We start from the raw sequence: 27,042 nt of genomic DNA, 5'->3' as shown, positions 1-27,042 counted from the left end.
AGCTCAGAGCGGTGTCTGTGCTTACTGAGCATTCAGTAAATGTTCACTGGCCCCAGAAAATACTCGCAGTGAACAAGTTACTGTCTCCAACCTCTATAACTACAGTTTCTCATGGAGACAGGAAAGGGTAGTTTATTGGGAAAAATCTTTTGCTTACACACTCCCAAGACACCCCAAAGATCTAGAGCTCTGCAAGGAACCTGAGTGTTTGCCTTTTAGTAGGTGAGCACCAATTGTCCTTAGGTAAAGTGTGTCCAGTGTGACTGAAGGGGACACCGAGCACAAGGCTCTTGCATTTACAGCAGAAATAAAAGGGAACAATTAATCCTGCCATCCACTGAAGAAATCAAGAGGGACCTAGCAAACAGATACTAAAGACATTCACTATTTCACATAAAGTAACATAGTGGGCCATTATGGGAAAGGGTGGATTGCATTAGATTTCTAAGGAAATCTCTGAAAAACAAGAAATGTTTTCTTTGCCCAAAGACCAAGTCCTGAATCAAAGTACCACTTTTTCTTCCACACCAAGTCCTTCTCTACTCCAAAGATCCATGTAATTGACAAACAGGTGAATCTGTAGAGACTGGATCACCTTCATCCCCCCACCCATCTTAAAATAAACAGAAGGTTGAGATTGTTTTTTCCCACAATCCTATGTTGCACAGAACCTAACATATTCAACATACAGTCACGCATCCCTAAATAATAGGTATATATATTCTGAAAACTGTGATTTTTGTCATTGTGTGATTGTCATGGATGTATTTACACATCTAAGATGGCTATGACATCATGACATCAGTAGGTGATGGCATCTTATGAGACCACCATTTGACCTTGACCAGAACACCACCATGCTGTATGGAACCGTATTTGAGATGAAGAGTTTAACAAGTGTTCTTACCAAGAAATAAATCCACATAAAAGGCCACAATCTGTTTTCATTCTTTGTTAGCTGAGAAAATCTAAAAGAAATGGAAAAATCTCTAAGCCTGTTTGTTTTTAAACTGTCAAGTTTCATTATGCAGGTCCAAGTATCTTTCACTTTGTGAAGTGCAAACCATTTTTTTTCCCCAGTTAACTGCATAAACAGTCAATTTACAAAGAGGCAGAGAAGGTGGAGATGGTATTTTGGCACCAGTTTTCATTTCTTAAAATGGAGACACCACATTTGAAAAAAACATTCTCCCCCAGTAAATCAAATTGGCAAGTCTGGTTAAGAAAACAATCAATCAATAACAACAACAGCAACAATAAAATAACCTTATTTTAAAATGGTCAAAAGACTTACATAGACATATCTCCAAAGATTATATACAAATGGCCAGCTAGCATATTAAAAGATGCTTAACACCACTAATTATCAGAGGAATAATAAAACCACAATGAAATGCCTCACACCAAGGATGGCAACTAAAAAAGTGGGAAATAGTAAGAATAGAGTGTGGACCAACTGAAATTCTTGTGCATGTTGGTGGTAATATAAAATGGTGCAACTGAATGGAAAACAGTCTAAAACAATGAAAAGTAGATCTATCATATGATCCAGCAGTCCCACTTCCGGGTATATATTTGAAAGAAGTGAAGACAAGGTCTGGAAGAGATATTTGTACACCTCTGCTCATTGCACCCTTATTCACATAGCCAAAGGTGGAAGGAACCCTAAGGCCTAGTTGGATAAATGGATATTTTCAGAACTGATCTCTAATACCAGAACATTATTCAGCCTTGAAAAGGAAGTGAATTCTGTCATATGTCACAACATAGATGAACCCTGAGAACACTGTGCTAAGAGTTTTGTTGGATCATTGAACAAAACTATTTACAGTCTCACTGTTTGAAAGTCCACTTTATATGCTTTAATTTAGTAACTTGAACAACTATTTCTGACATAACAATATGTAATCTATTAACTAGTGATTTCCTACTGTGTATTCTTTCTGAAATTCTGTATAACTTGTACCATTTTTGTTTTTTTTTCTTTTAATCTGTAATTAAAATTAAAAAAAAAAAGAAAAAGAATGAAATTCTGCCATTTGCAGGAAAATAGATAGAACTGGAAGACATTACAGCAACTGACGTAAGCCAGACACTGAGATAAATACTGCCTGTTCTACTACATATGAGGAAGCTAAAAAGTAGTCAGCCTAAGGCAAAATAATGATTTTCAGAGGCGGAAAGGCAAGGGAGCAGGTTATACAGGGAGACTGGATAAAATGTACCAAAACACAGAAGAAATATTTTTGAGCTAGGCATGGTAGCCCACGCCTGTAATGCCAGCATGTAAGAGGCTGAGGCAGTTCAAGGCCAGCCTAGGCTTTTGATCCCTGGCACCAGCAAAAGATCTGGTCCTCAAAGTTGACACTAAATGTATCAGATACCAAAGGCTTGGTGGGATGGGGGCAGTAAATGACAGTGAGGAAGACAGTAGACTCATACATGAGAAATAAAGACTGCAGGAGTCTACGTCTAGCCTTACCTTACAACGTGGTGTGGGAATCTGTTTGCTGAACCAAGGCCCTAACCATTTTTTCTTTTTTTTATTTTGTGACAAGATCTCACTAAGTCACTAAGTTTCACAGGCTGGGCTGGAACTCATCATTCTCCTGCCTCAGCCTCTGAGAGTACTGAGATTACAGGTGTGCACCACCACATCCAGCCACGTTATGGTTTTGATTCAAGTGGCTGTTTTGGGGTATTCTTCATGGTACAAAACCTGTCCAGTCATTTACACACAGTACGAAACCTGGAGATCCCTGCTGAAACAACTTGGGGAAGCAGCAAAGAGAGCTCCTGAGGACTCTCAGATGCAGAGAGTGAAACTTCCAAGAGCTCAGAGCGTTTTCTGTAGCCTCAGGGAAGAGATTAAATGAGGAAGGCCATGAGTTTAAAGTGGCTCTTACAGGGTCCTGACACCTGAAGTGCAAGAGTGGAGCATGTATCAGAAGTGGTCATAGTAACTAACTGAAATGAAAAGAACAAGGGTGATGATGATGCTTCAGAGAGGACAGAAATGGCACCAGCATGGCTCTCCCTCCCCCTGCCAACAGGTACAATGGTATTCATTCTTCAAATTATATTTTGGTATATATGCACGTATGTATGACTATGAGTATGTTGTGTGTGTGTGGCCAATACAGGGAACTGAATCCAGGAACCCTACACATCCCCAGCCCCCTGTTATTTTTAGGTAGTCTCACTAAATTGCCTGAGCAAAGCTCAAACTTGCAGTCCTCCTGCACCAGCCTTCCAGAATGCAGGGATTAGACTGCCACCATGTGCTCTTCACTTTTTGACTGTGCCTTATTTTCTCACTGCCATCCTCAAAAATGTGCTCTTCTCACCAACTGCAGCTGTGTCTGGAATGTAGTAATATTTAATCCACCCTGAAAGCCTGCTGGAAAATTAATTAAGAGCCAGCTCCTGGACTCTCATAGAGTATGATCTGCAGGTGAGATCTCCTCAGGACTGCTAATCATTGGGAGACCTGCTGAGTACCTTGAAATTAAATGATCAAAGTTCTCATTACCAAGGGCCTCCTGGGACCTTATATTGGTGACCATTTGAGAAGCATGTTTTCTGTACTCTCCAGAGTAATCCTTGGCAGTTCCGGGCACACTGGGGAACAAGACTCCACTGAGAAGCCTCCAGAGGTTTCCATTGGCTGATCCTGCCCAATGTGGTCCTTCTGTTTGGGCACTCCTGTGTGGCGCCCTCTTCGGTGGTTAGTGAACTCGTCACTTTTGATGGTCTGAAAGAGGACAAAGACCTCTTCCCATTCTAAGAGCTTATAATGCTAAACAAGCTTTCTTGGCACTGGTATAGCCAGAGCACAGGCCCATGGCCAGGTTCTGCCAACAGGATCCACCTATGTTGGCCTGTCTCTGGGAGTGGTAAAATTAGCAGAGACTCTTTCTCTTTCTCTCTCTCTCTCTCTCTCTCTCTCTCTCTCTTCTGGGTATTGGCTGACAACAAGTGGTACCAGGTACACCCCAATCATAGGTCTGATAAGGACACAGACATACAGTCAACTACAGGCATTTGGTACTCTGTAGCAAGCAATGCTTCTAGAACAATCCGTTCAATGACTTGCTTTGGGGCATTATAACTGGAAGCTGAGCCATGAGCCTGGTTCTCCAGCTTGCTCTTCCTCCATTAGAAGGCACTTAATGTCATGTTGAGTCACTCAGAGTCAGTATCTGCTGCTGGTGGACACATTTATTTTACTACTGCAACACGGGGTTAGTGATTCACTAAAGGTCACAGTGCTACCTTGTCTCTCAGCCCACATGTACCTTTCTACATGGTGACTGGAAAATACTGAATGTTTAATTAAAAAGTAATTATCAGAGTAAAAGACATATACCCCCTCAAAAAACTCCCCTTTCTTCAAACATACTGATCCCATCATTCTTGTCACTGTCTGAAGCATTTCTGGAGGTCCTCTTTCATGAGTATCTTTACTTGCACTGTCATAGCTATTTGGATGGCCTGAACTAATTCAAAACATTTACTTCCCATGATCATTTTGACTTTGGAAAAGAGATAAAAGCTACATGGTGCCAGATGCAGTGAATAAAGGGTAGAGGAGGTCACACTGTAAGGTGTTATGAGCCTGCCGTTCCAGCGCTTGGCAACATTCACATTTTTTATCACACCTTCCAAAGACGTGAAACAGGACTTCCAGAAGTGCTTCTGAAAGTGGCAAGAATGATGGGGTAAGTGGGCTCAAATCGGGGGGGAATATTTTGAGGGGAAAGAATTCATTCCTACTGACTTGAACCAAACAATGGAACTGTCCCATGACACCCAATGGAACAGTCATGCATGTACGACTGGTGGTCCAGAGCTTCCCAGCAGTAAGACATGAATTATAGCCCCATTGTGAACATGTCAATGGCAGTGTATCTTTTGCTGTAATAAATTTCAAACATCCCCTGTATATTTCAACCATGCCTCATGTATATATCTCTGATCCTGGGGCCAAGGCTTCACAATCTACATTGGTGGTTTGCCAGCTCTTTGTTGTTAGGCTCTGCTATCAGGTATGCAAGGCAAACCATGGGGCCTGAGAAGGACAAGCTTCTTCCTTCTGCTTCCTTCCACTCTTCTGAGCTTCACTCTGCAGCCCCCTTCACCATGGCAGCAGTAACACTGTCTTATACCACCATGTAAAAATGTGCCTTTTCTCAACATTTGAAAAAGCAGCTTCCTGTGTCTAGCCTAGGCCGCCTGCTGTACCTCCTCCTACCAGACATGAGAGTTTCAGCTCTGAGCCACCCCTCCTCTGAGCTCCTAAGTTGCAACATTTCCAGCTTCTCATCAATTTCCAAATCTCTGAGGGTGGCATCTGCCTTCCCAGGAGTTACTTTTCTGTGATATCACAGAGGTCTCTTCTGCTCCAGATAACAACTTTGGTCCTAGTTAGCAACAGTTTATGTTAAATCCTCTGTGTTCAAAGAACAGGTGTGGCTCCCATCTCAGAGAAGGCCTTGCCTGATAGATACCGGCCTTCTTAAAAATCTTGTAAGAATGTTGTATCTGCTACCTAGGAGAAAAGGAACAGAGAAATAAGAAAGAAAATTGTGCAGGTGCTACGGTTTGAATGTGATTTGAATGTCCCTAAGGCTTTCCGTGTTGAAATTTAATCCCTGTTGTGAAATACTAAGAGGTTAGAAACTTCAGGTAGGGTCATTTGGATGGAGTCCTCATTCTTGAATCCTGGTGGCTGCATGAGAAGCAGGAGAGACCAGGCACATACGCATATGTGTTTCTTGCCATGTGATAATGCCCTGTACCAGCCTGAGACTGACAGCAAGAAGACGCCACCAGACACAGCTCCTCAACCCTGTGCTCGAGAACCAAATAAACTTCCTTTCTTTATAATTTACCCAGCCTGTGGTATTAGGTTACTGTATAAGCAACAGAAAATAGACTAATGTATCAGGCAAGTGGAAATTTCAGGTCTCTAGCTTAGAGGCCCTGGGAATGGCTCAGCAAGCAAGGTCATGTACACACTGGGGTGGCTTCTGCAGTGTATGGAGACAAAAGGAGAAGGAATCAGCGGTGTTAACTCAAAAGCCTGCAGAGTCTCTTGTACCAGGCCCCAGAGAAAGGCAATACCAGGAGAGGGTCAAAGGATAGAACGGGTATGGCAAAGAAGGAGTTTCTGGGCCTGATGATGGAACAAGGATTGGGTGCAGGGAGAAACTATCAGACATGGAAGGCGATGGTGAAATCACACCTAAAGCCATCTTGGTATTTATGTTCCACAACTGAAATCATGACAAAAGCATTGTTATTAATAGCTATTGAGCTCTTAGAATGATCAAGCATTAAGCTAAGCAAATCTGCATGAATTTCCATATTCATCAATTCCAAGATGCCTTCTCTAATGTAAGACACTCCATTACTCAACATGTCACTAGGAAAGAAAATTATTCTGCCAATTAAACAATCACCTGTCTCAGCCAAGATGCATTCCAGTTCCGAAGACGGCAACAACGTGAGGGGTGGGGAGGCTTCTTGGAGGCAATGAAGCGTGCCAGGTCTTTAGAAGACTCCCTAAGAAGTAGGCACAGTGAGGCTTAAACAGGCTGACATTGAGTAGCTACCTTCAAAATCCCATGGTCACCAAGGAACAAAGCACAGGTCTGACCCCATGTGGATGGCAACTTTGCTCCGCAGTATCTTACATCATTTAGAAATTAACAATAAAACTCACTGAATCTGTACAGAAGCCACTTAGCTATTCTGAGCTTTTAGATGTACAAAAGATATTAACTACAGTCAGCAGCACAGAATGTCTTTCAGGGACAAACTTCCTTCGATGGCACATAGTACGGGACAATGCGGTCTCCTTCAAGTGGCACAAGAAGAAGGCACGCTAAGGGGAGCACCTCAGACGTGAACTGCATGAGTTTCCTGGGGTGGCACAACCACCTGCCACTGACTTCCTGGCATAAAACCACACAGGTCCATTCTGTCTTAGTTCTGGGGTCTAGAAACTCAAAAGCAATGTCTTTCAGCTGAAGTCAAGGTGTCAGCAGGGCCATGCTTCCTCTCGGGGCTCTAGAGAGGAATCTGTTCCTTCTCTCTTGGTTCCTGGCCTCATTTCTACTCTCAGCCTCAACGACCACACTGTCTCCTTCTCTTCTGTTAAATCCACCTCTGTCTGGCTCTCATATGGACCTGTGTGGCCATATTTGGAGCCCAAAGGTGAGATGACCCAAGATGATCCCCTGATCTCAAGATCCTTGGCTTAATCACACCAGCTGAGATCTTTCTTCCATATAAGGAAACTTCACAGGTTCTGGGTATTAGGACATAGAATCTCGCAGGGCCATTTAGCTAACTGTACAAACCGAAGCTTAAACATTGTACTGGACCTTCCCAACCTAGATCCTGAAGCAATCATGAAGCAAGTTTTGACATGTGAGTCTATTTTCAATTATTTTTTCAAACTTTCAATGGAAAATAATTATCTAGAAATGAAAAACTTACCCTCAACTAGATAGATTATAATAGAAATTGTAGTTTTGTTTGCTAATGCTGCAAAAAAAGTAGTTTGACAAATGGCCTTAGGTCTGGCTGAACTTGTGGAGCAAAAGCTTGGGTGGGGACCAATATAATTTAAATTACAGGGATCCATCCAAAATCTAATACCTGAATAGAAGTAAATTATGGATAGTTGTCAGTGGTCAGCATCCCTGGCCAACTGACGTCAGAGTCTTCATGGGGATAACTCCTTTTTTAGTGCCCAGATCTCCCCCTCCAGAAGGAGGTTCAGGTGTCAATTAGGTTTTATAAAATGCTGTGCAACATCCCTGCTCAACATTCCTTACTTCTGGCTCAAAATGTTAGCTTCTTAAGCAAATATAATTATGAAAGTAAATAAGGCATGAACAATCATAAAACATTAAAAAATTCAGATAAAGGTCTACTTTTTTTCCTCCTGTGTGTTGAATTATCTGTGCTTTATGTTTATAGAGCCAAAAAGTGGTCAGTTGCAAAGGACATGGGTCTGCCTCCGTAATTTAATTCCTATTTACAAAGCCCTTCCAACTTACAAGCTGTAAGGGAGAGTTTTCATAAAGATGATCTCATTTGATCTCTTCAATATCCCCATTCATTCATTTATCACAAGTTTCTTGCAGACCTACTATGTGCCAGTCACTTTTTGGTGCATAGGACACAATGGAGACCAGGACAGTCCTGAGCACACCCCCACCCCTGCCTCAGGCCATGTGTCGCCTGCTCAATGGGCATCTGGGAGCTGACAGCACAAGGATAACAGGACCAGCATGCACAGAGTCCAGGGGCAAGCCAGGGTTCTGCAGAAGGCCACCATTCCCAAATCCTGAAAGGCCAGCAGGGAGTCTGACAAAATGCTGTAGGGACAGTGACGCTCTGGGCAGAAAGGACATGGGTGCAAAGGCTAGGAAAGAGAAAAAGGAGACCCCATACCATGAGGACAGATGAACAGGGGTAAGAAATTGGAGGGATGGGGCTGCAGCTGAAAAGCACTGAGGTCTGAGCAGAGGTGCGGGACAGAGTGGAGACAGAGGAAGGATTGGCTGGAGACATGGTTGTACCGAGGGTTAGCAAACTGTCTCTATAAAGGGCCCCATAATAAAACATTTTCCAGTTTCTAACAGAACTACCCATCGGCCCTCAATATCCATGGCAGGTTTAAGTGAACACAGATCAGAAATACTCAAGGGAAAATAAAATTCAAGAAAGTTCAAAAAAAAAAAAACCCTAAATTTGTGCTTCACCAAGCACCACACTGAATTCACATGAGTGAAGCAACATGCGGCGTGGCCTGCCATTCCCTCCTGCCATCTCACCAGCCCTTGCTCGTTCCCCAGGGTGCACTGTTGCAGGGTGTTCCTCTCACTTAAACACTCCAAATGTCCAGTTCCAGCCTGAATTTCGTGCCGTTCCATTTCCTGTAGAATCATTGGCTCAAATCACTCATGTCCAGTAATAGAGCTGCCCGTAGTTAAATGAGCATTTCTCGTTCATGTAGCCTGCGCACAGCCCACCGGCAACACAGCTGTCAGTGATTTTATCCCATGAATGCTTCACCCAAGTCACAACCTCTCGCAGGCTGGGCTTCTCACAGTTCCCAGTCAAATAAGGGTTAATTGACAACTTAGGAGACAAGAGTGGCAGCAAAAATAATGACAATCAAGAATGAAGATCCACAAAAAAGTGCAGGCAGCAAAATTCAGAAAGCATTTCTTTCTTTCACACACACGCACAGCCATCCATAACAATACACTGTTCATCACCAAGTTCACACATTGTTTATGTACAGTGTCCATACACCAACTGGTCACTCAGCAGCAAGTCTCAAGTTCACCTGTTTACACAGGCATTTACCGCTCATCCAGAGGTGCCCCTTGGGAATTTACAAACACTTAATTATAATTTATATTATATCTTAAAGTATTATATCAATAATATCTATATTTAATTATATATTAATATTTTATAACAATCTATTTTGTATTACAATACACAAGCTAAACATATCCATTTGGGAGACAATCTTAACTGGGACTTATTTTCAGGACAGGGCTTATGTTGTGAGCATCCTGAAAACCATGCTAAGGCTTATTTTCTAGTTAGGTCTTATTCTGAGGTAAATATAATACAATACCACATGGTTAGGTGGTGGGACCCTGCATCTGTACTAACCATTATCTTTTTTTCTTGCCATTATTCCCTAAACAATACAGAATAACTACTATTTACAGCAAGTGTATTTTATAAGGCACTGTAAATCATGGAGATACGGTTTAAAGTCCACAGAGCGATGTGCTTGGTTACAGACAAAGCAATGTGACATTCCACAGAAAGGACCTGAACATCTGACGATTTGGGGATCTTGGGGGAGTGGGAGATTGTGAAGCCAGCTTCCTGAAGAAACTGAACAACAGCACTCCACAGATTGTGTAAGGAAGTGGGTATGGTGGGTGTGGCCCTCGGGCTGGGCTCCACCACCTGGCCTTGTAAGGACAGTATCAATTGTTTCAGCAGTTGATCAGCATGCATGAAAGGGCTTCATGGCAGATGGCAGAGCTGGTATTCTCTCCCTGATTTATACATCAGGGGCTTGAGCACAGACAGGCCCAGTGGAGGTTTTTCTTTTGGTACTGGGAGTTTGACATGAACCTCAATGCACATCCTGTTAGTGTCCCCTGCTGCTCCCTAGAAAACACAAACAGTATTCCAAGCCATGCAGGTGTGCCTACATAGTTAAGTTTCCTTACTTTATCTGCACCAGTCTGCAACTCATTTCCTTCATCTATGGAGACCCCCCTATCCTCAGTGCAAACCCAAAAGCGCCTTGATCAACTCCACCCTTTTGAGGGAAAGCTCAGGAGACCACCAGCTAGCCTTGACCTGTCCTATCAGCAGAAACAAGAGGCCTTCACCACTGGGGCTGCTGGGAACATTTGTTCTTCACTCCATCTGTCCGCACAACCCGTCAGATTTGTCCCACTGCCAATCAGCTGTGTAACCAGCAAACACTAGACACTGGTGGCCACGTGGGTGAGACACGCAGGCCATGCTGCCTTGCCAGTGGTGCTGTTTCTGTGCCTTCTCATTGTCTCTAAAGCTCCAGCAGCACAAGACCTTTGCTAGCTTGTGCTACTTTCCTGACTCAGGTACTCCCGGGTCAAATCTGCCCTTCCTGTGGAGGCTCTCACCAATACATATAAAGTTCTCCAGCTTCCACTCCTTCCTGGGCCCCTGCCCACTTCCCAGCCTCCTTCCTTTAAGCCTCTCACCCAGACACCTCACCATGGGTGCAGACACAACACATGTGTAGACTGTCAGTCAATGTCTGCAGAATCCACGTTTCCAAACTAGTGTATTCCCAACTGAACCTACCTTACCATTCCGAAAACCTCAGATAGCAAGTTAACTCATTCTGCACAAGATGAGCCAATATTTCTAAGAAATTTGAACTTGATTAAACAAGTGATGTTTTACAATATGAGTAACAGGTGATGTAAAAAGTCACAGGATCACAAATGAGCCAAGAGTTCTTCTCTCTTTCTCCATCTCCATCCCTCCAGATCTCTCTCCTCTCCTCTCTTCTCCCCTACCCCCAGCTCACTGCAGGACTGGGGTAACTGTCTCTCACCAGCAAGCGGTTATGGTAGAAATGTCCTGTCCTCAGCAAAGGGGGACAAGAAAAAGATGGAAGAACACTCTCTTCAAATGAGATTAGGAAGATGCGTAAAATGTGAGAAACAGTGCAAAGTTTTATAGAAAAGGACCACTTGAATAAGGTTGCAGCAGTGCAAGCAGTGAATCCGAATGAGACTTTGGAGGTCGCAGAGCTTCAGAAACCTGCATTTTATAAAGTACATCATTCCGATGCACACAAGTGCTTCAGAACAGAAAACTTCCCAAGCACCATATAACCACACTGCTGCAAAGAGAGGCTTTTCTAAACATACGCAGTCTCTGATGCTGACAAGAGCCAAGGCAACTGGGACAATATTTCAGAACTCTTGAGCCAAAGCTAGATCCAGTCACCTTCCAAACAGCGTCAGTCTGCAGCTCACTTTCTGCATCAGCCAGTGTCCCAGCTATCATCCAATTACTCTAATTCCTGAAATCAGAAGCAACACTCCATTACACAACAGGATCGAGACTCTAGCTCTCCACTTCAGTGCCTGCTAATTAAAGCCTTAAAAAGAAAAGTGTCGCACTAGAATACAGCAAAGATTCTAGAAGCAGATATCTGCACTGAGAAACGCAGAATAGAAACTTCTGCAAGGAAACTTCTTAAAAACCACCTTACAAGTTAAATCACCTTCATTTGGAAGGATCTGGATGAAGAGACAAAAATGGTGGTGGGGCAGAGAGGGAGTGAAGTCAAGATTACCTGCAAAGAATGTGGCTGTATCTTAGTCTTGAAGGAGTAAACAAGTTAAACCACTTTAAAATTGGGTAAAAGAAACGAAGCAACTATTTTCAAGGACTGGAAAATAGACTGTGGAGGGCTGTAATCCCAAGAAGGAAAAATACAATGTGTGCTCTATTCTCATGTGGGCAATCTGGCATGACAGCACGTTCCAAAGTGTGGCATAAATTTTTAACAGATCAGTAAACAGGAAACGAGGGAAACAACTAGAATTTACAGGAGTGGGTATCAGAGAGGAAGAAGTCTCAGAAATTTGCAAAGCGATATCTTTGAGTTGTTAGTTAAACTCTAAGATACACATATGGGTGCAAAGTGAAATACTGTGATGCTGGGGAAAGAATCATTTCCAGGGAACTATGATCTGAATGAAGATTCCACAGGCCATATATGGTGCTAGAAACAGTGGAATTCCAACTATTCATAATGGAGCGATCTCACTGCTCATTCCAGTCATTCATTTAAGATTCGGTAAAGATCATCCACACTGGTAGAGATACCCTACAATAAAAGCTAGTCTAGCTCTTCACCCATTCTAGCAAGGCCTAATCAAGCTGAGTCCACAAGAACTCAATTACTCTAAGATGACAAAACTAGTCTTTCAACAAACAGCATTGACAATGTTCAATACACATTAAAATTACTAAGTGAATATACAAAGCCAAAAAAAGATTTCATGAGCAGGATTTTTTTAAAGCCAAAAGAAATGGACCCAGCATTGATAAAGATGATGGAACTTGCAGACTGGAAGTTTACAACTATATATATATATATATATATATATATATATATACATACATACATACACACACACACACACACACACACAGTATAAAGGAAAATATGGCTGCAATCAATCGGCAAATAGTAAGCTCTCAAGAAAAACAAAACTACTTTTTAAAAAGAACCTAAAAAATAAAAATTTGATTATCTAAAATGAAAAATGTTTAGAGAACTTAATAACAGATTTGGCACTACAAACAAGTGGGTTGATAAAGGCTAATCAACGGATATACTCAAATAATAATACAGAAAGAAAAATATAAACAAGAGTCCCAGTGACCTGGAGAACATTAATCAATCTGACAGGCATTTGTAACTGGAGTTCCAGAAAGAGACGAAAGGAGGTTGGAGGTTTAGCTCAGCGGCATAAGTGCCTGCCTTGCAAGCATCACAGTTGTGAGTTCAATTCCCAGTTCCAATAAAAAGACAGAAAGAGAGGAAAGGGAAACTATAAGGTAGAAAGTTTTTTTCTAAAATGTGGGTTTAGTTTTAAAAATTCATTTTAAAAAATAAATCTACAGAGCTAAGAGGCATAATTAACAATAAGGTAAACAAGAAAACCATACTATAACCCTAGGTAAAGACTACTCATTCCATCAAACCATCAAAACCTGAAACTAACCCTCAACAGAATTAAGCTGCACTAGATTAACCTTCTTCCATGATAAATCTTAAAACTTTATAAGGAACGACAACAAAACAGGTTCTCAGCAACATGGAAGCCAATGGCATACCTGGCATACAATAAAAAATTAACAGACATAAAGAGGAACAGGACTCTGTGATCTCACAACAAGGAGAAAAAATAATCAAGGAAGATAAAGAAAGCCACATAGAGGTACATCATAGTCAAAAGGGTACAAATTCTTTAGAGCAGCAAAATAAAAGCCACGTTACAATCAAGGGAACAATAGTGAGAAACACTGGAATGTCATTATTAAAATCCAAAAGGTGAAAACTGTTCATTTAGAATTCTACATGCACTAAAAATATTCTTCAAATCATAAAGGAAAAATATAAATATATTCTGATAAATAAAAGCAAAGAATCTGTCATCAGCATGCCTAAATTATAATAAATGTTAAAAGACGTTCTCTGGGCAGAAGAAAACAATAGCAGATGAAAATCTGGGCCAAATATGATCTGCTACTGAAAAGCACTAAAAACGGTAAATATGTGGGTGAATATAAAGAGTTTTTCTAATTTTAAAACTTCTTTTAAAGACAATTGACTATTGAAAGTGAAATAGCAATGTGTTAAAGATTTTATAATATAGTAGAAACAAAACAAACCTAAACAAAAAATAACAAACATACCTAATGGAGATAAATGAAACTATACTGCTGTAAGGCTCTTCTATTACATAGAAAGTGGGATAGTGTTAATTCAGTATACATTGTGATAAATTAAGAATGTTACAACACCTATGGCAACCACTTAATACATAATACAAAAAAATGTATTTTAAAGTCCAGGAGAAAAAATAAAACAGGACACTAGAAATTGTTTTAACTAACCAAAAAAAGACAGGAAAGGAGGCACAGCAGAAGCAAAACAAACAATGCCCAGATGGGAAAAGCAATAAGCAATAAGCAATTAGGTTCATAGGCATGAACCTAATTATATCAACAATTGCATTAAGTGTAAATTGACTAAATGTTCCAGTTACGAGACTGAGATATTCAGACTAAATAAAACAGTAAAACCCAATTACATACCACAGTAAGTGTAAAAACATAAATAGATTAAAAATATGAGAGTGGAAAAAGAATATACCATGCAAACACTAACCAAGGCAAGCTGCAGTAGCTGGCTGTATCAGTATCAGAATGAAGTGGACTTCTTAACTAAAATGGTTATCAACTTAATTTCACTAAGAATGGAGGAGAGGAACTGTAGTCCTTTCTTGCCATCTGGAGGGTACCCATTTAGATTCTGCCTGGGGAACTTTTACAGAGCCCTTTAGGGAAGAGAATTGCTCAAGCCATTATAGGAAAGGTGAAAAATTAAATACGCATTCACCTCTACACCGAAAACCTTCATATGTTGGTACACTAACCTCCAATGTGATGTGATCCTCACGATAGGATTAGTGTCCTTTATAAGACAGTAGAGCTCCCCTACCTGTAACAACACACTGAGAAAGCCACCACCCTATAGCCAGGAGGAGGGGCCTCCCCAAGAACCTCAATACTGCATTTCCTCTGGCCTAGGCCACCCGGACTATGGGTTTTGTTAAGCCAGTCCAACCTAAGACACTAGGACCACACGTAGTGGCATCTGCCATACCTTTTACGTAAACTAGTATTTCTAAAGGAGAACAAATGAAATCTGAAAAGAGCCTGAGAAAACTGCTCTAGCTTATTGACACTACCTAGCCACTGTTGACACTGGAAACCCAAACTGTCCTTAGAAAACTGGTCACAAAGCTGTTCAGAAACCTGCAGTCCCTGGAGCCAAAAGCACCACTATCCATGAACAAGTCCAGGTTGAGCAAAGTTGCTCTTGGGATTCACCACTCCCAGGGCTAAATGCCAGCTTTTGACAAGAGGATGCAGGACTGCCCACAGATGATCCTCTACATTATGTGAACACTGCTGTCCTCTGCAGCAGCAAGAAGGCTGCAGATCTATGGAGTTTGACATGATGGGCACCAGCCTGAAAAATGGTGTGTACATCTGTGTATACATGCATTCATGTTTGTGTGTATTTCTGTGCACAAGCATGACGCAAGGATATCAATGTGTATGTGTGCCACCTTCCATAGCCATTTTATGGGGAAATATACCTTATTTTTATGTCTTACAAGAGCCACAAAGGATAGAAATGGAAGACTAAGCTACTGCTGATAAAGTCATGAACCAGGAATCTGGACTTATTGACTGTCTCAGCTGAAAAACTACACGTTATGCAACTTGAGGTCAAAGACTGCCCTGAGGTGGGCTGCTCACCCTGTCCTTCTCCAGCAGGCCTCCTGTACCAACAGGGGACTTCAGCCTGCTAGTGAAGACTGTCTGCAGTGCTTACCACCACTCAGGAAGCTGACAGGGTAAGGACAATCACAGAACTGTGTGAAACCATCTTCCCAAAGGCTCAGCGACAGTGTAGAAATAAAATTGTGCAAACAGAAGCCTCTGTGACATTAAAAATAAAATAAACTTGAAGTAGCTCACTCTAGCTATCACTACAAGTAGGCCCCTTGCTCACAGAAATCATACTGCTTGCTCAACGATGATGGACCTGAAGGGGCCATAAAGGGATGCTTGTCCCAAACCCACCATGCAGGGCTTCCTCACTTTGGACTTCCCCAGAGGTAGCCAATCTCCTCCTTTTTTTCCCCAGTTTACATCCAGAGAAATATACAGCCTCCACTGGGGACCAGGCCTGGGAGAAACTTCTGCTTCTCTTCATGCAATTGGAGCATGCTTGGACCCACTGAATGGCCTTTGCTAGCTTTCACAGCTAGCAACAAGTTCAGGTTTTTGGTCAATATGTGTAGGCCAGTGGACACAATGAGCATTGGCCCATCAGGAAGAGAAAGAGAGAGCAACAGGGAAGGAAAGGAAGGAAGCTGCCACAGAGGGACAAGTCAGGCTGCGTCTCTAAGACTCCCCATACAAGGGAAGGGCTCTGGCATGGACATACATGATGACAAGGACATACATGTCAGCCCCCAATGTGCCACTGAAAGTTCTCTATGAATAATCACTCCCAGAGATGGGTTTCTGAACTCTGATCAAAAGCCACACAGCAGGTACTTTCAAAATGCTCTGGGCCACTAATTGTAAAACTACAGATCTTTTTCCCACAGCTTCAGTGATTCAGGGCTGTGTGCACAGCTAGTACACAAGCATGCAAATGTATCTAGCAGTATCCACTGCCTGGCCTGGACTACAGAGCATGTGGAGAAGAATGAGAGTCTCTGGCCAGCATTTCTACACCAGTAGCAAGCACCATAATGAGAAAACTGTCTCAACTCCTTTTTGGTCCTTGTGCATGCTAAGTGGACCCAAAACAATGGCATCCACTTGCACCTGTGAACAGATATCTGCTACCCACGAGGGCCTGGATACCAGTTCCTCCCAAGTGTCACCCTGAGAAGGGCATGCAGCTTCAGTGTGTCAAGAACCCTCAGTTTCATTGCATAAAGTTTTAAACTATACTTTGACCCTGCAGACTCATCAGTCGTGGCTTCACAAGCAGTCTCTGCTCAGAATTTGTTAGCTGTCACTATGTGTTATTCATTACAGGCCTTATTCCTGAGCTTGTACCCAGGCATGCTGCCCTTCTGGTGCCAGGGTAAGTGCTGTGGACACCTGGCTCTTGTTTGTGATGCCCTAAACTACCAGCCTCCAGTGACATCCACAAGAGCTCCTTCCATCTCATTCATTCATCTCTCCATCTTAATACCATAAGTGTCCAAAGGTGTTGTCCTGAAATGAACTATGTCCCCAGAAATTCTGTGTGGAAGCTCCAGTGGACAGTCCCTCAGACTGTAACTGTTTGGAGAAGGAACCTTTGAAGAGATGATTAAGTTAAAATGGTGCCACTGAGGCGTGTAATGTGGTCCAATCTGACTGTGTCCTTGTAAGAAGGAAAACTGGACACACGGAGACACCAGGGCTCTGCACACAGGGACAGACTACATGAAGACTCAGGAAAAAGGTGGCCATCTGCCAGCTGAGGAGAGAGGCTCAGAAGAAACTAGCCCTACTTACACTTGATTTTGGACTTCAGAGCCTCCAGAACTGTAAGAAAGAAATGCCTATGGTTTAAACTTGGCTGTTCATAGTATTTTGCTAGGAAATCCTGAGCAAACTAATGCAGATGTGTAGAGTTAAGGAAAAGGTCCAATTGCAAAACTAAACTTCTTTGGCCCCAACCCACCCATCCACATGCCATCCTCTTTAATTGCATAACCATGTCCCCACCTAAAAGATCCCACTATTGCTACAGGGCCTCTTTCTGGGCCACCCCCAATATCAACAATGAAGCAAGGCCAGATGCACTGTCCAGTGTGAAGCAGGATTGCTTATTTCAAGTTCCAGTAAACTAAGAGGAATGTAATGCAAAATGCTAATGCTGACACAGAGGGACAACGTTCACTTCCACTGTAACACTAGTCAGGTTTATCTGACAACACCAAGCTTATTTTACAGGCTCTTATGGATGCAATACAATTCCTTTTGTTTCTGCAGGATGTGCTTGCCATTCCCACCTCTCCTCTCCCTTCTGGAAACCTTCTCCTCAGTCCTCCCCTTGTTAAGAGAGAGAGAAAGCTCTATAAAAGAAAGAGATGCAAACACACCTCAGAAGGAAAAATAAATTGTCTCTTGCAACATCTGTCACTTCCTGGCAGTTTCTGCATGTGGCTGCTCAAAGAAGCATCAGCCAGTCAAATACTGATGCCAGTAGAAGTTATTAAAACTCTGTGCACATATTGTTCATTCGAGATTTTGCTAGAGGCATATTCCTTGCCATCACAATGAAAACTAATAGACGCTGAACATGAGGACTCGGATAAGTGAAGCAGGGAGCTGAGGTGGTAGCCGCCTAGGAACCCTCCCTGCCCAGGCAGGACTGCGTGCCAAATCCACCCAGACAGCCAGGGCCTCAGACAGTCACCAGCTCAAGCTGCCTTCCCTTTCCCCGCTGTCTCTCAGGGCAGCCTCCAACTTGAGGTGTCAGAAACCGGAAAAGGGGAGGGAGGAATGAAGCACAGAGACTGCCAACCAGGCAAGAAGCCAGTAGCACCAACACAGACAGTGTGTTAGCATGTTTTTCAGAAAACGTAAAACAAAATTACATTTCTAGATGTACATGCATGCATATGTGAAAGCTCAGAGCAGCAATCTAATTACTCAGAGATGGGCAACTGCTGCGCGAAATGACACCAAAAGGAGAAAATGCTGTGCGGGTCTTGAAATGACAGCCCTGAAAAACGACTTTAAGTGAAACACAAAAGGAGAGCCGCAGGCTGCTTCCAACCGGACACACAGCTGCAGAGAAGGGAGACCAGTGGAGCCCAGTTCCAGGAATTGGAAAGCTGATTCAAAGGCCCCTGGAAGAACACAAGCAAATAGCACAAGTATTTGCACTTTAACATTTAAAAGGCACAACCTTTTCCCAGGGGGAGGGAAAAAAAAACAAAAAGGCTGGAAAAATACTCACTTCTCTGACATGACTGCTTGGTTGGTTGGTTTAGGGAGAGAATGGAGAAGGAGACTTGTTTTAAACTGGGGTGGGGGGGACCACTGAGCTATAATCCCAGCCCCTTTGTATATTTTATCCTAAAATAAGGTCTTAATAAGTTCTATGTCCAGACTCAAACTTGTAATTCTTCTGCCTCAGCCTCACAGACTGCTGGAAATTTTATTTTTTATTATCACATGTTTGTATCACATAATGTTTACATTCCTTATGTGAAGTTGGTACATTTACATAACACACCTAAATTCCCCTGTATCACCTCTCTCTCCCTATTCTCATCCTTCCTTGCATTTCTTCTCCCCCTTCCCATTTGAGAAAAATTTATATCTCCCTCCCTCCTATTCCGTCTTTTCTTCTGCTCTTTATTTAACATTTGAGCTTTTCATATAAAAGAAACGGAGAGATATTTAAGCTTCTGTGTCTAATTCACTTCACTTAACATTAAGGTCTTGGGCGCATTTATTTTCCTACAAATGACTCAAGTTCTTCTGGAAGGTAGAGTAGAACTCCACTGTGTGTAAGTGCCACCTTTTCTGATCCACTAATCTGGTGATGGACACAATGGCTGCTTCCAAGATTTAATTATTTTGAATTGTGCTGCTGCAAACATTGGTATGCATATGTCACTCTAATACGATGTCCTTAACTCTTTTTGGAAAACTAACTAGAAGGGTAATAACTGAGTCAAATGGAATTTCTAGTTTCAGTTTTTTGAAGTCTCCATACTGATTTCCATAACGGAACTAATTTATATCCCCACCAACAATGTGGATGGTTCCTTCCCCCCACTACTTTTCTTACTAAAGTAAAACCTTGGATTTCAAGTAACTTGTTCTGACAAGATGAACCAATATTTCCAATAAATTTGAACTTGATAAGTGAGTGACATCACACATGACACCAAATGTCACAAGATCACAACTGCGCCAGTGGTTCTCTTCTTCCCTTTCCTCCTTCCCCTCCCCGTCTTATTCTTCCTCTTCTTCCTCTTCCCCCTCCTCCTTTTATCTCTCTCCCTCTCCACTCTTTTCTCCATCTCTCTTTGCTGGTTGTGTGTCATCTCTCAATAGCATGAGGTTATGAAGAGACTTTGTCTGCAAAGGAAGAGAAAAAGATGGAGGAATCCCTCTCTTCAAGTGAAATTAGGGAGATGTGTAAAATGTGGGCAACAGAGCCAACTTTTTGGAAAAGCACCACACTCATAAGGCTGTAGCAGCCCAGGTGATGAATCTGTTTAATGACAATGCAATATCACGTTTCCATAATTCCTCAAAAGGAGCAAAAGCAAATGTATTTGACCAGAGTCCCTCTTAAAGCTGCACATAAAGAAAAGCTTACATTGAGCCAACAGCAGTGATTCGAAAAGCAATAATGAAGGTCATCCTACCCAATAATCCTCCTCTCTCATCTCCCTCACACCACCCACAAAGGTTTTCAAAGGTAACCACAGACTTTTCCTTAGTAGTTGGTATTTTCTTTAGGATTCTGTATCATTTTGCAGTATTATAATCATTTTACATTAATATTTTTGGGTTGTGAGATGAAACATCTGAATGTCAATTCTTTCCTTTGGGAAAATTTGCTTTGATATACAAAGGCTCTGAACTATAAGCATGTTTCCAGAACAAATTATGCCCATGAACCAAGGTTTTACTGTGTTTGATCTCTTCATGGTAGCCATTCTTTCTGGAGTAAAATGGAATCTCAGTGAGTTTTGTTTGTTCCTTTCTTTGTCTGTTTGTTGTAGATAACAGGGATTGAACTCATGACCTAATACTTTGCAGGTAGGCGCTTATGGACTGAGCTGAAAGTCCCCTCCCACCCATGTTTTGTTTCTTTTGTTGTTGTTTTGGGGTGGGTTTTTTTTGTTTTGTTTTGGACTTTTTGAGAAGAGGTCTCACTATGCAGTTCAGGCTGGCCATCAACTAACTCACTCTGTAGCCCAGGTTGGCCTTAAACTCACAGCAATCCTCCTGCCTCAGCCTCCAACTGCTAGAGTTACAGGCATGTGCCACCATGCCCAGCTAGTCAGTGTTGTTTTAATTTCCATTTCTTTAATGGCCAAAAATGTTGAAATTTTTTTTCTTTTTTCTTTTTTTGGTACCAAGGATCAAACTCATGATCTTGCACTTGCCAGGCAAGCACTTGTGCCACTGAGCTATATTCCCAGCCCCTGCTGAACACTTTTTAATGTATTTATTGGTCAATTTTACTCTTTCTGAGAAGTGAGCAAAGATAAATCTCTTCTCCTGTAAGTTGCAGGTGTTGTACACTTTGTTCCAGTGACACCAAAATGACTAAGACACTTGCACTTCTGTCCATGTATGTCCAGATCTTAGGGCCCAGCTGCCCAATCTGGTCACACCCACCCCTAGCTCCCTGGCCAAGTCTAACTCTGCCCAGCACATGGAAGCCAGGTCCACATTCTCAGTGCTAACCTGGATCCTGTCAGACAGAGGAACCTGTGCTCGTCCCACTAAGTACCCTCATGACCAGCATCCCCCAAGGGTGAAGAGCTTACAGAAGTCCCCAGGGTGCTTTGCAGTCAGGGGTCATCAGCTGGAACCCAGCCCAGCAGTTCTGACCATGATGCCCACTGTGGGAACTGCCTAAGACCCCTATTAGCTAAGAACATAGGGATTCTGGTAGCCTCAGGCATGGGACCTGGCCCGAAGGCAACAGCTGGTTGACTTTAGTTTGGTCTAAGTGACAAGAGACCAAGCCATTACCGCGAGTACTGGCTTCAGTCTGGACCAAAAAGGTACTGGGAAGAATAAAGCATCCCACAGGCCTAACCCCAACTCTACCTCTTACAATATAAGCATTAACTCAAAACAGATCAAAGATCAAAATGTAAAATATAAATCAATAACTTTCTATAGGGCTAAATCTTTGGTTCATGGGTTAGGTAGAGATTTCCTATGGACCACATCATAAACAAGATTCGTAATAGAATAAAAAAGGAGAAATTGTTTCATCGAAATTAGGAGCCAGTCCTTGAAAGATTTTATTTGGAGAATGAAAGGACAATGCACTAACTGGGATAAAACATTTGTAGTCATTATTAGACTATACATATATCAAACCTTATCAGATTCTATACTGGTTGTTTTGTTTTGTTTGCTTGTTTTCTTGTAGTACTGGGGACTGAACTCAGGGCCCACACTGGACTACATGTCCAACTCCCTGCCTCTTTTATTTTGAGAAAAATCTTACAAAATGCTAAATTGACAAGGCTGGCCTCTAAACACTATCATCCTGCCTCAGCCTCCCAGATTGCTGGCATTACAGACATGCACCACTACACTTGCAGCAAGTAATTTATTTCAACATAACTTGAATGTGAACAGCTCTCTTAAAATACTTTGTCTAATTATAATCAGAGGCAAGTAGATGCCAATGGGCATTCCAGATAGACCCTTTGCCCACATACTTCTTTCCTGTATCCTGGTGTGCACAAAATACCACGTGATGGTCACTTGCCATTAGTGCTGTATTAGTTCACAACTTGTGACCGATGCAATCAATTCTAACAAGAAGATGGGTAAGGCAGGTTTGACCTCAAGAAAAAAGAAAGTAGATGATGTTTTCCACAATTATCTTCTGTTTGTGTGTGAACACATTTGTGTGTAAGAGAGAATAAGCTCTCTGATTGGTGTTTTCTTTCTGATTCAACCAAACAGCTTTATTCTACTTTATTTTATTTCATTTTATTTGTAGCAAGTGTTATGTTTCATTTTCTACACCCCCTGAGATGTGCATTTCTTCTATGGAACAAGAACAGCAACAACAAAATTTTGACAACCCTGGCTAGTACAGCAGTAACCAGCACAACTGTTCGATTAACACGTATTTTCCATCTTTTCTAATAAACACATGATTCTTAGAAAGCCACCCAAAGGTCAAAGTCTCAACTTTGCAAATTTTAAAAATTCAGGAAAGCCCTCATTCGCTAACAATTCTACCTACTTTCTTATCAAGATTCTAATGAAATTTGTATTAAATGTCCTTACTTGATTCTTTTTATCTGGTTTGATTTTCAAACAATATTTCAATGTTATTGCATGCACTTCAGTAGGAATTATCAATTAAAATTTTATAAATGTCTATTTTATTCACTTACTGTCTGCAATTAAAATCATCAATAATAACAATGAGCACTTTGTGCACAGTGAAATAAGAAAGCGGTGGGCTGGGGAAGTGGCTCAGCAGCAGAACATTTCCCTAGCATCCCTGAAGCTCTGGATTCAATTCCCAGAACTGGTGTTATTAAAAAAAAAAAAAAAAAAAAAAACAAAGTGAAGAAGATGTCCTGTGAGAAATAATGCAGTCTCAGTTTCCTGCAGGTGAAAGCCTTCAGAGAGATGGATTCGGGACAGATACCACATTCTCTCTGAAGATGGCATAGTCTGTTTGGCCATGCATGCGCTGAGAAACATGTGGGCTGTGTGCTCTTTGGGCTGGGGTCCTTTTCAAGAGTCCCCATGGTTCCTGCCTGCCACCCTCTTGACTCTGGGCATAGGCTAGGACTCTCAGGGCTGCAAGCGCACAAGGTGGCTTCCTGGGCCACATCCTTGCTGTGCTGGGGTCCCCCTAGCTGGTGTAGCCCAGGTCCTCAGTATCCTGCTGTCCAGTCACAGACACGGGAGGAGACCGTGTTCTCCAGCTCCTTTTCCACCATCTGCCCAGCCCAGACGTCCTGCAGACTCAGCTCAGTGTAGGGCAGTGTGAGTACACCCAAACTGCCTGTGTGCTCTCTTGGCTCAGGACGCAGGTGTGGGTCGCCTGCTTATGGTGGGTGGGCAGACCAGAGCTGTCCTGCTGCTGTGCTGCCCCTGTAGGCCTGGGCCCCGAGAGCCATCACTTTTCCTCCTCCCACTGCTTTCCAGGCTCCCTCTCCGATTGTCTCTGACACTGTTTCCAAGGTCTACCACCATATAGACATAACACATTTAGCTAGTTTTATTCTGTTGTTGATTAACACAGAATAATTGCACATTGTTTATGGGGTACGTTGAAATATTCTGACACATGTGTATAGTAGGTAATGATCAAATCATATCATTCGCCCTAATAGCATGCAGCAGGGAGGAAAAGTTCTCTGTCATCTCTTCAAAGCACCTTGATTACACACAAACTGCTGCCCTTTTTGGGCTTCGCAAGCAAATTAATAGTGGCACCCAGGAAACCTTGAGCTGGCCTCAGAGTGGAGGTCAACAGGCTGTTGCCAGCATGACTCCCTCGACACATTTGTATTCAGTGACTGTAGCAATTAAAAATCAGGCCCCGCTATTCGTAAGAACCTCTAGATAGATTCCTCTTCTTCCATTAACAGTGTGAACTGATTTCAAGTGTCCTGAAACAGATGTTTGCTGTCAGGCCAATTTTTCTGCCAACCAGTGAGCTTGGCTCTACTGGTCTTTATGTCCCTTTCTGAGCCCTTGCTCCTCAACGCCCTGATGTTCAAGCCCCTACTCCCAAACCGTGCTTCAGTTTCTATATAATCTATCCAGAATCCACTCCTGGGAGCTTCTCCATATTGGAAGCATGCATTAGCTCAAGCAGAAACCAAAATTACTATCGATAGTGCAAATCTGTTCATGACTGTTTGCACTACCCAGAGAAAGCCCCTTTGCTCACTCAGCTGATCAAATACACCTGACACCATCCTGCATCCCCACCCCCAGCCGTAATGACACATCGTGACTGCAAAGGTGGGTCTGAGTGTGAGGGCAGAAGATGACATGGCAGTGGCTGTGTCCAGATTCCTGTCCACTATTCACAGCTTCAGACTCCTGGCCACAAGATCTTCCTGCCTGGACAAGTAAAATATACTGTAACAGTGAGCTCATATACAATGAAGGTGGATTTAAGAGCACTGTTCAGCAAGGCCTTGTGAAAGCCACCACCACACAAATATTCTCAACAGCAAATGTCCAGAAGGCAGAAACAGATGCTGTCACTCAAGCTCTTCATGAAGAAAGTAGCAGATGGTGTTTCCTTAGGACAGCATCACAGCTGTCCTTCCAACCATCACATCAACTGTCTGGTCCATAGACAGAGTCCTTCTGTCCTCGGAGTAACAGTTTTTCATTAGTTCTTTCTCTTTCTCCAACTGAGAATTTAAGGCAAAAAGAAGTCAGGTGGTCAGGAAAGAGAACAGGAGCCTACCTCCTGGGGTACACATTTGTTGACCCCTAACCTTGGCATGATCCAACAGAAGAAGTACCTTTGACCTCATTCTTCCCATGTGGTTCTTCCTGGATCTCTCCCCTTCTGGTGAGCAGGGAGTCCAGGCACCAGTTTGCCCCTGCTTAGGATTAACTGGGTTTCATTATCTGGTAAGGCTGCATATGCCCACCCCATACTGTTACTGGTATCACCAAAAACAGCTGATAACAGTTTATGTAGCGAGTGATAGGTGGTCCTAGCTGTCTCTACTCAGCCATAACAGGCTGTTACATGCACAAGTATACAACTCATTCCCAAACTCAACCCATTGGCATGATTTCAGCAAAGAGGCCTAAAATGTCTCAATCACCCCCAATTTTGGTGCTTTTTAAATTTTTATTTATGTATTTTTACAGTCCATCGGTAGAATAACACTTAAATCACAGCAATGGCAGAGATGAGCTTAAACCCAGAGCCAGTTCAGCCAGCCTGCCCACCTCACCTTCCTTAAACCCAGGTTGATGGGATGTGCGACCAGCAGTCTTAGGTTATAGCTGGGTGTGTTGTTAACTCCCTGCTCATAAGCGCAGCAAAGACCATGATCAAAGTCACTTCCTCTGCCCAGTTCCAGGTCTGTTCGTATATATACAGGCACACAACACAACATCAGCCCTCACTGTATTTTTAATGACATCTGATTTTCAAAGTCTGAACTTGCCAAAATGTAATCAATGGATGCTTAGTTACAGTACCCTAAGAGTTGGAAGACATCACCATTCATTTCCTCTAATGCCTTTATCTGTTTAGATTCCACAGCTCCTTAACAAAGACATAATGACTCCATCAAGGTAGACAGAAATAAATCCACTGCACAGAGCTGGGTGTCTCCAAGACCACAGCCTAAAGGAAAATGGTACTCACCAGGTGAGGCATCAGGAGGTCAGCCAGGTAGACAAAAGCAGCCCCGAATGTGAAGCCCACAGCCACTGGGACGAAGGCATATGCACCAAATCTTCCTGAGGATGTGGCCATCTCAACTGCTGGGGCCAGGAGAGACCAATAAGAGGCTGCCAACATGACTTGCAAAACCACAGTGAACAACAAACTATTAGATAGCCCCAGGCCTTCTAAGCAGGGTCCTCTATTGCTCTTGGGCCCAAACTAAACCCTCTCATTTTATATGTATTGGGCCTTTAATCCTAGGTATTAGGGATCAACTATCCCACCAGAAAACCAAGTCCACAACTCATGTTCCTCCTAGAACTAAATTTGTAAGAACCCAATACAAACAGGATAGTCAATCGGAGGAGGATGGAGTCCACTTTGCTGTCATTTACCCTCAAATTCAGTGGTTCTCAACCAGAAGCAATTTTGCACTTGAGGTAACATGTGACCATTATCTAGAGAGATTTTCAGTTGTCACACTGAAGGCAGGGTAGGGAAAATTGCTACTGGCATCTAATGAGTAAAGGCCCAGGGTACTGGTAAACATCCTTCAGTGTACAGCACAGCTCCTGACAACAAAGAATTATCTCTTCCCCAAATATCAGTGGCAACACTGTTGAGAAATCCTGTTCTAATCAAATACTTCCAAGATAAATTTCTGATAACTTCACAAGCACCACTACATAATAACAGAGTTCTAATTATTACAGAATTCCTCCTGATGTTGAACTGAAATCTGTCTCCCATTTTTATCTGATAGCTCTCTTTCTGTTCTCTGAAGCACCAAATAATATGCCTTTCTTCTGTGATATGTGGCTCCCTTTGAAGTATTTGAAGACCACAAATAAATCAATGTCAGGATGGTCTCATCAGTTTTCTTATCTCTAAAAAGGAACAAAGAAACTAACATTTATGATCACCTATTCTTTCCAGAGATCAAAGTTTACATTTGATATCATCACAACAGCCCCAGAAGGCAGATA

The 27,042-nt window shown here is 42.5% G+C and overlaps 1 long non-coding RNA gene across 8 annotated transcripts in view; it reads right to left on the bottom strand.

Moving 5' to 3' along the window:
* The window catches only part of LOC111755642 (uncharacterized), a 148,523-nt gene that overhangs the window by 103,850 nt on the left and 17,631 nt on the right, over positions 1–27,042 (bottom strand). For 3 of the 8 annotated variants that reach the window (XR_010045207.1, XR_010045201.1, XR_010045205.1), the window contains exon 3: positions 26,036–26,151. The exons of 4 other annotated variants lie outside the window; for them this stretch is intronic. This is a non-coding gene — a long non-coding RNA (uncharacterized LOC111755642). Of the gene's footprint in view, positions 1–26,035; positions 26,155–27,042 lie in introns of all 8 variants that reach the window. One more of the 8 variants, XR_010045202.1, reaches the window with a different exon arrangement.

The sequence above is a fragment of the Cavia porcellus genome, unplaced genomic scaffold, assembly GCF_034190915.1.
Source record: "Cavia porcellus strain 051 isolate PalLab524CR breed Dunkin Hartley unplaced genomic scaffold, mCavPor4.1 scaffold_32, whole genome shotgun sequence".
Taxonomy (NCBI): domain Eukaryota; kingdom Metazoa; phylum Chordata; class Mammalia; order Rodentia; family Caviidae; genus Cavia; species Cavia porcellus.
The sequence above is the reverse complement of the archived record's forward strand: the minus strand, read 5'-3'. Positions and strand labels throughout refer to the sequence as shown.